This window comes from Olea europaea, chromosome 20 (genome assembly GCF_002742605.1).
Source record: "Olea europaea var. sylvestris chromosome 20, O_europaea_v1, whole genome shotgun sequence".
NCBI classification, from domain to species: domain Eukaryota; kingdom Viridiplantae; phylum Streptophyta; class Magnoliopsida; order Lamiales; family Oleaceae; genus Olea; species Olea europaea.
The window spans coordinates 13,629,064-13,636,986 of record NC_036256.1 but is presented as its reverse complement, the minus strand read 5'-3'; the positions used below and the strand labels follow the sequence as shown (position 1 = coordinate 13,636,986).

General features: G+C 32.1%; 1 long non-coding RNA gene across 2 annotated transcripts; it reads right to left on the bottom strand.

Annotated features, from left to right (window-relative positions):
* Positions 1-4,438: 4,438 nt before the first annotated feature.
* Positions 4,439-7,461, bottom strand: LOC111369701. Of its 2 annotated transcripts, none has more exons than XR_002698227.1 (3): positions 7,192-7,461; positions 6,533-6,660; positions 4,439-4,782 (listed from the first exon to the last, which is right to left on the bottom strand). It is a non-coding gene; the product is annotated as an uncharacterized LOC111369701 (long non-coding RNA). The 2 variants fall into 2 exon arrangements; XR_002698228.1 differs by having other exon boundaries at positions 7,200-7,461.
* Between the last annotated feature and the right edge of the window lie 462 nt (positions 7,462-7,923).

Below are 7,923 nucleotides of genomic sequence, written 5' to 3'. Positions count from 1 at the left end.
TGACTCGCTTTATTTCTAACGGTCAAAAAATCAAGGGAAGATTGCAGCAGAGGCCCAAAACCTTTGAAACGTTAACAGACTTTTCCCAAATTTTTGATTTGTTGCAACCGTCACCTCTAACCTTTCCAAACATTGCAAGTGAAGTCCTTTTGGACGATTTTCATCCAAAATTTCATTAGTTGACCAAAAATTTAACTTTGACCAAATTTTTAATATTTTAAAAAGGGGTAAAAGGGTCAATTTTCATTTATCACATTATATAATAATTAAATTAAAAAATAAAAAAATAAAAAAACACAACCCTTTTCTTCTTTCTCTCATCTCACCCCCACCTCCAATTCAAATCCAAAATCCACACCGCCATTGCTACCACCAACACCATCGTCATTACCACCTCCATATCACTCTAAATGGTCAGTACATCGACTGGATTCGAAACAACCAAGAGTATACAGTCGGGAGATATTTAGCCAACGGAGGCACAATGTTTCTAAACAAAGCCAAGTTTCTCTCAAGAAAATTTAGCATGTTCTCGTCGGGATTTTGAGGGCACTGACTATGATGATAAAGAGGTTGGATCCAGAAGTTATGGAGTAGTTGAGGGAAGCTTGAATTTTTGTGTCAAATTTTTTGCCCAAGATCTGGCTACCCGGGATGCAAAATGGTCGACCCTTTTTGATCCAGTTCGAGTAGGCTTTGATTCAGTTGTCTATCCAGGCGCCATGATTTCATTAACATGAACATATTTCTTATTGAAACAAGGTCCTTGGCAAACAAGACCAGCAAAAAATCTCCTCCGGAACAATCCTTATTGCTTCATTTGAGATTCAATTCTGTGTGTACTCTACAGCAATACATTTTGGCTGTTCATGTTACTTTCTTGAGACCAAACACTCGGATTTCTCGATCTTACTAGTACATGGGAGGTCGAATCTAGAAGTTATGCGGCGGTGGTGGTGTGGATTTAGATTTGAGTTGGGTGTGGGGGTATAGTTGGGGTGAGAGGAAGAAGACATGGGTCTTGTTTTTTATTTCTCATTTTTAATTTAATTATTATATAATATGATAAATGACAATTGACTCTTTTACCCCTTTTTAAAATATTAAAAATGTGGTCAAAATTAAATTTTTGGTCAACTAATAGAATTTTGGATGGAAACCATCCAAAAGGGCTTCACCTGCAACGTTTGGAAATATTAGGGGTGATAGCTGCAACAAATCAAATGTTTGGAAAAAGTCTGCTAATGTTTCAAAAATTTGGGGCCTCTACTGCAATTTTCCCAAAAATCAATTAACAAAATTCCTACCAAACAAATACTAAAATTACTTTTTCTCAGTAAAGAAATTATTTTCTAACTTGGCTTGACAAATTGAAAAATAATTTACAAAATAATATAATAGTGACTTTCATGAAATTGGCACAAATTTTGTCAAGTGAAAGATAGATTTCTTGAAAAAAAAATATGATCGTAAAGTGTAGTTATGAACCTTAAGGCAATTTATGGTCGAAAATCATATTTAAAAAAAAATAAAAAAAATATTTATCAAGCAAAGGCTGCAAAACATAAATTTATTATTTTAAAAAGTAATTTTCAATTCTAGCCAAACACATGATCTAATGATCACGACAAATAAAATAACCTTTAAAAATGTTATTTGAGATTTTCATACTTGCATAAAGAAGATAAATTTGCAGAATTTCACCAGCATCGAAATTTACGAGACTTCCCCCTTGTGTGGCTTTTATTTCTTATAATAATAATAATAATAATACATTCATAGAAATCATAATTTTTGTTAACATCTAAACATCATAATTCATCAATTTTTATCAAAATTTACTAAATAATTTATATTTATCAAAACCAAGCAAGGTTTCATAATTTTTGCAAGTGTTCTACATACACAGGAAAATGTATCGAATGGTTTGTTGCAAACAAATTGTTAGTCTAATCTAGCACCTGTTTAGCCTAGGGATGGTAAAATGACTTGCAAGCTCGGGCAGTTCATAGACTGGTCCGGCCCCGCTCGAGGCTAGGTGAAGGTGACCAACCAAGCACGAGCCGGCCTGTGTGCCTCAAAATTAAAATAAAAAAAAAATTATAAAGGCAGCATGCCAACTAGGGGTGTAAGTGGTCCAGTTTTACCAATTTTTGACAGATTTTCAAACCAAACTGTTTAAAACGGTTTGAGAAAAATTCAAACCTAAACCTAACAGTTTGGTACAATTTTAAACCGTCGATTTCGCCATATATTTTTTTGTCCGTCTACTTTTATATCATTAATTCATTGAATTCAATATATATTTATATCTTACTAGTAATAAATCTAAAACAAACTAAGTCCATGTTTGAACCAATTTTTGGGATAAAAAAATAAAAATTTGGACCGTTATCCCACAAGTCCAACCGCCTTTGTTGACCTGCTGTTTCATGTGTGGGACTCAACTTCATTTCCAACAGTCAATTTTCTCATTATGATGATATGAAAAATATGGTTCAAACATGGGCTAAATATATCTACTATAAATTTAAATACTAACTAAATCAAAGTGAAATCACAATAAACTAAAACGTAGTTTTTTTTTGTGCATTTTTTTCACCTTTTTAGACTAATGACGATACAATAACGTTACAATAAAAATCTACTAAACTAGATATAAGGCCCAAAAAACATAATTATGTTCAACAAGATCTCGTGATCATCATATCTAAAAAAAATACTAATTAAATAAAGAGAATAATCAACCACACTAATAAAGTAATTGTTTATAATATCTAAACATAACAATTACACAAGTTTACATTTGTATGATGTTACGAAACACATTTAATTTGAGATTCTTACCTTAATTTGCTCCAAAAAAAATTATTGATATGAAACTTTATTCGTAGCAAATATTATCACCGAAAGTCTAGAATCTCTTTGTCTTCGATTTGGTATAATGGATTTCAATTCAACTTTGAAAAAGTGTGAAAAATCTGAAAAAGAAGTGTGTAGTGTCGATGGCTCAAGATTGTGTTGGGTGTCGATTGAAATTCATCTAAATTCTGAAGAGGAAAAAGGCTTTTCATAAATTATGTTAGTCTTGAAACTATTAGATATATATTAGGATTATTGAATAATAATAATAATAATAATAATAATAATAATAATAATAATAATATATGTATTAAAAAATTAGAAATTGACAAAAATACCCACAAATGACAAAACTATTGAATTTTACATATTTGGATGAATTTTCAAAAAATTTCATTTTTTTATTTTTATATATTTTTTCGCCAATCCATTTTGGTTTTAAACCGCAATTAAAATTCTCAAATCTAAACCAAACAATTTTGACCGGTTTGGTTTGGGTCAAAACCATTTCGTTGATCGATTCCACGTGGCACCAAACCGACGGTTTCTAAAATATGATTTCAGTTCGATTTTCCGATTTTGTGATTTTTGCTTATAGCCCTAATGCCAACTGCCTTTTAAAGGTAGCTTGGCCGTTGCCTTTACAAAGGCAGAGCTACCAGCTGCCATGGAGAGAAAACAAAAAACAAAAAAATCGAGTCGGCTCAGCTCGGGTCGAGCCTATATTTTTTGGCCGAGCTTTTGTTCGGCTCACTAGGGCAAAAAAAAACTCGAGCTGAGCCCGAGCCTCGATTTTTGATTTGTTAACACCCCTAGTTTAGCCCCCATTATTTGATATTATAATTTTTGAAATAGTATTTTTTTTTTTTAATCAAGAATGTGTTGTTAAAAAGAATTTTTTTTTTTTGAATTTATGCGTAATATTGTGTTATTGAAAATTATATGATTTATAAGAAGAGATTGAAAATAGATTATAATTTTAACAGGGCATAAAAATAAACAAGCACATTTGCACAACTTAAATAGAGAAAATGAGAAAGTGAGTGCTAAGCATACAGAAAATTGGAGATAGATTCTTTAACCTTACACACAATACGATCTTGAATTCAAGTTGTGAGCATCCAACCTATTAAAATATGTGAATCTAGATCCTTACATTACAGAAAAACGTCAATGTAGATATCAAAATTGCAAATAAATATTAATTAGTTTGAAGAGAGAATATTAAATGATTTAACAGCCCAATCCTAAATTTTTTTTCAATAAAATAAGCATATTAATTTGAACATGGTGGTCATATTTGATAAAATAAGCATCTTTTGGATTGCTTATAAGCAAGAGCACGTTTCAAGGTAATTTATAATAATTTATGACTAGCGACTACAGTAGTCATCTTACTGGCATAAATTTAATAATGTTGTGCCACATAAAATGTCAGTAGTTGCTGATTATGAATAGTGACTTTATAAATATAAATAAATGGTTTAAATTATACATAGATAAAAATGAATGATGGAAGAGCATGTACTACTTGTGGGTTATGTGATGAAAAGTTGGTTTGATTGATTATAAAAAATTAGAAACGATAACCAAACAAGCTATATTAATCATATAATAAATTTACATTACAGAAAGACTCATTGCAATAATGATTCTATTAATCCTCCAACAAGCATAAAATTATAATTAGGACAAGAAAGCAATTAACGAGGACTAGAAAAAGAAGAAGTGCCTTCTAATTAATTCTATGATTTTACGATTTTTATACATTATTACATTTTGCTTGCAGGTGCAGTAAACAATGAATCTCCCTTCAGCAACAACCTCCCCAGTTGCTTTGTCCCTTGTAAGAGTAAGAACATTTGTTCCAGAATAATTACCATTCTGACACAAGACTCTTGATGTCATCTCTAGTTCATCCTGCCAATACAACCATAAAAGTAATAAGACATATAATTAAAAGAAGAGCCTCGATCAAGCAGTCACAAAAGTAATGGCCGAAGGCATGTTTACTACGTAGTAGTGAACAAAATTATTAAACGATAAAACTCCACATCGAATAGAGATGAAAGATCAATTTATAAGGGTTTGAGCTACTCCTCTTAATAAAGTTGACATTTTAAGATGAAATATCAAATCTTAATATGATATCAGAGCATATTAAACACCAATGAATAATTTGATCTGATTAAGAATTTAAAAAAAAAAAAAAAAAATGAGCACGCGAATTTCAAAATGATTTACTCAAACGAACCACCATTTTGAGGGCATGTTAAAGGATAAAATTCAATATCGAATAAACTTCATCATAGATCAACTTATAAGGATTTGAACTACTCCTCTTAAATAAGTTTGACATTGTAAGATGAAACTCCAAATATTAATAAATATATTGTACCTGAATCCTTTATATTAATATCTAATCCAGCGTACCAAACAAACTATAAGGACATGACACAGAAATCCCAAGCTCAAATCCAACAAACATGTCAGTTATTTGTTCACTATTTGTCCTGTCATTAGATGGGAAATATCGTCGCTTGCTATATATTATACCAGGATTGATCTGTAATGTGAAGGGTCCGGTAATTCATAAATTCCATTCAATAATTTGGTAAATTACAAACATGCTGGATGGGAACGAAATGACCGACATGCTCAAGAACACAATATAGGCTCAACTGGTCTAGTAGTTCTTCTCCACACCTTAATTGTTTCGGGGATTGCAACCGAGAAAAGGGCCGATTCTTGGCTTGAAAACAAATGATACTCTATCTGTTACTATTCAATGTTACCCGGCCCTATGCACAGAGGTCTTGTTTGTGAATATCCCTATGATTATAATTCTGCCAAAAATCGAGAAAAATTTTCCCCAGTTTTCTTTCAAAATCAAGTATGCACAACCAGTCAGTAAATAAAAAATGCAACGTGCTCTGATCTTATGCATTCAACAATGGCAGCATAGGTAAATGGTTAGCTGCCTCATGTTATCGTATCCAAAAACAAGAAATGCAAAGCTAAAAGGTGAATACACAGGTGCATGAATATATCCCATAACGTCCATGTTCAACTGTTCTCAATATTTTGCAACGATTAATAAGCATAAGGATACATGGTTATATAGCTAAAGTTCTACAAATCATGAACATGGTAAATCAGTAATAATCAAAATCCTTCGGATGGGGAGAAGTATCCACTAATCAATATGTTCATGGCATTTTTACTTTAGTAAAACTCAAATATTTAATTCAAATGAGGAGTCGTTAGACTAGTATTTATACCTAATGCAATCCCCTTTCCTCATCAACAATGTATCAAGTTTTTCGAGTAATGCATTCTAAATAGCTCGCTCATTTGTGCTAAACAGAAAATCTCTGGAAAATTTTACTCAACTGAGAAGGGAAAGAGCGACATGAAAGATATTTCCACCTTCCCTGGTAAGGTCGGTTCTAAGCAAAAAACAATGGTCTATTACATTGTAGCCTTTCATCTTCCATTAAGAAGACAAAAGGTATTCTTGCTGGCTCATAATGCAAATGAAATGGAAGATTAAAGGACTCCTACAAAAGCATTGACTGATACACTAGTTATCAATTTTAGACACTGATCCAGCCAAATTTACCATCAGCATCTATAAGCTAAAGAAGGAAATTCAATCAAGAAAGCTTACTTTTAGAAAGGTAATTTGTTGACATGTCTATTGAAATCCATAGGTCGTCCCTCAACATGGATCACTGCAGCTCCTAATTCATCGACCAAAGAGGCAATAGCGCCCAGAACTAAGTTTCCATCCTTATTCTGCAAAATCAATCAAATTTCAAAAAAAAAAAAAAAAATCCTAAAATCATTGTTTCCATTTCATTCATTCACTCACTTCCCAACCCTATTCTGCAAAATCAGATCAAATTTTGAAAAACGCTGTCTAGAATTAGATTCTGTGTTTATTTCATCAGCCGAATTCCCATTACTGTTCTGGAAAAACCCAAAATTGTCATTTTCATTTCATCTCCCAGTTCCAATTCCTATTCTGCATAATCACATCAAATTTCGCAAAATGAAAAATTATGCAAAATTAGTGTTTTTACTTCATTAGCTAAAGTTCCATTCCTATACTGTAAATCATATCTAATTTTTTCATCAGCTCAGTTTCCAGACCTATTCTGCAATTTCAGGTAAAAAAACTATACAGAATAAGTGTTTTTATTAAATCATCTAACTGCCATTCTTATTCAGCAAATCAAATCAAGTTTTGATAAAATTTACCCACAATCCTTTTCACTTTCGTGAATCAAAATACAATCAAGTCGAACACAATGCGAGGGGATTTACTCTCTTACAGTGAGGTGATGGGGCACTTCGAAAAAGAAAGTGGCGGAACCCGGTAAGCCTCGGTCGACTTCGATCCATCTGAGGACGAAATACTTGTAAAAGCTTGAATCAGTGTGACGTCTCTGAGAAGCGAAATTGAGCCGTGATACGCGATCGAATTCTTCGATTGTTACAAGTTTTTCAAGAAATTCTTTTGCCCTGTTCCATTTTCGAATCCTCTAGTTTCAGATTTCAGATTTATCAACCACTAGACCTTCCCAGCGATAAGCCGTGTTTGTCTAAGCTTAAATTATTTACTATTAAGAGCCAGTGTTTGGGAGTGATTTTGAGAATTGATTTTTTGATCATTAGGAGAAAAGTGGGGTCCACCTGTAAAAGAAGAAGTCAAATATGACGGCTGAAATAATAAAATAACGGTCAAAAAATCAATTTTTTGGGTGAAAAAATCAGGCCCAAACAGGCCCTAAGTATATAAGTTTGTATAAATTAATAGAAAAATAATTAGGTTACAAATTTTCATTAATTATTAAAAAAATAAATAAATTACTGGTAACTCACTTGGACTCCACGACGCAAGTCGCAAACTTCAGTTTTTTTGACTTGCTGCTCGCCATGTCCACGTCAATTCAACCCTCGCTACTTATTTTATTTTAATTTATGCCCTGTTTGGTTGACATTATTTTTAAAAAAATATATTTTTAAATAATGATTTGATATCATTTTAACTACACA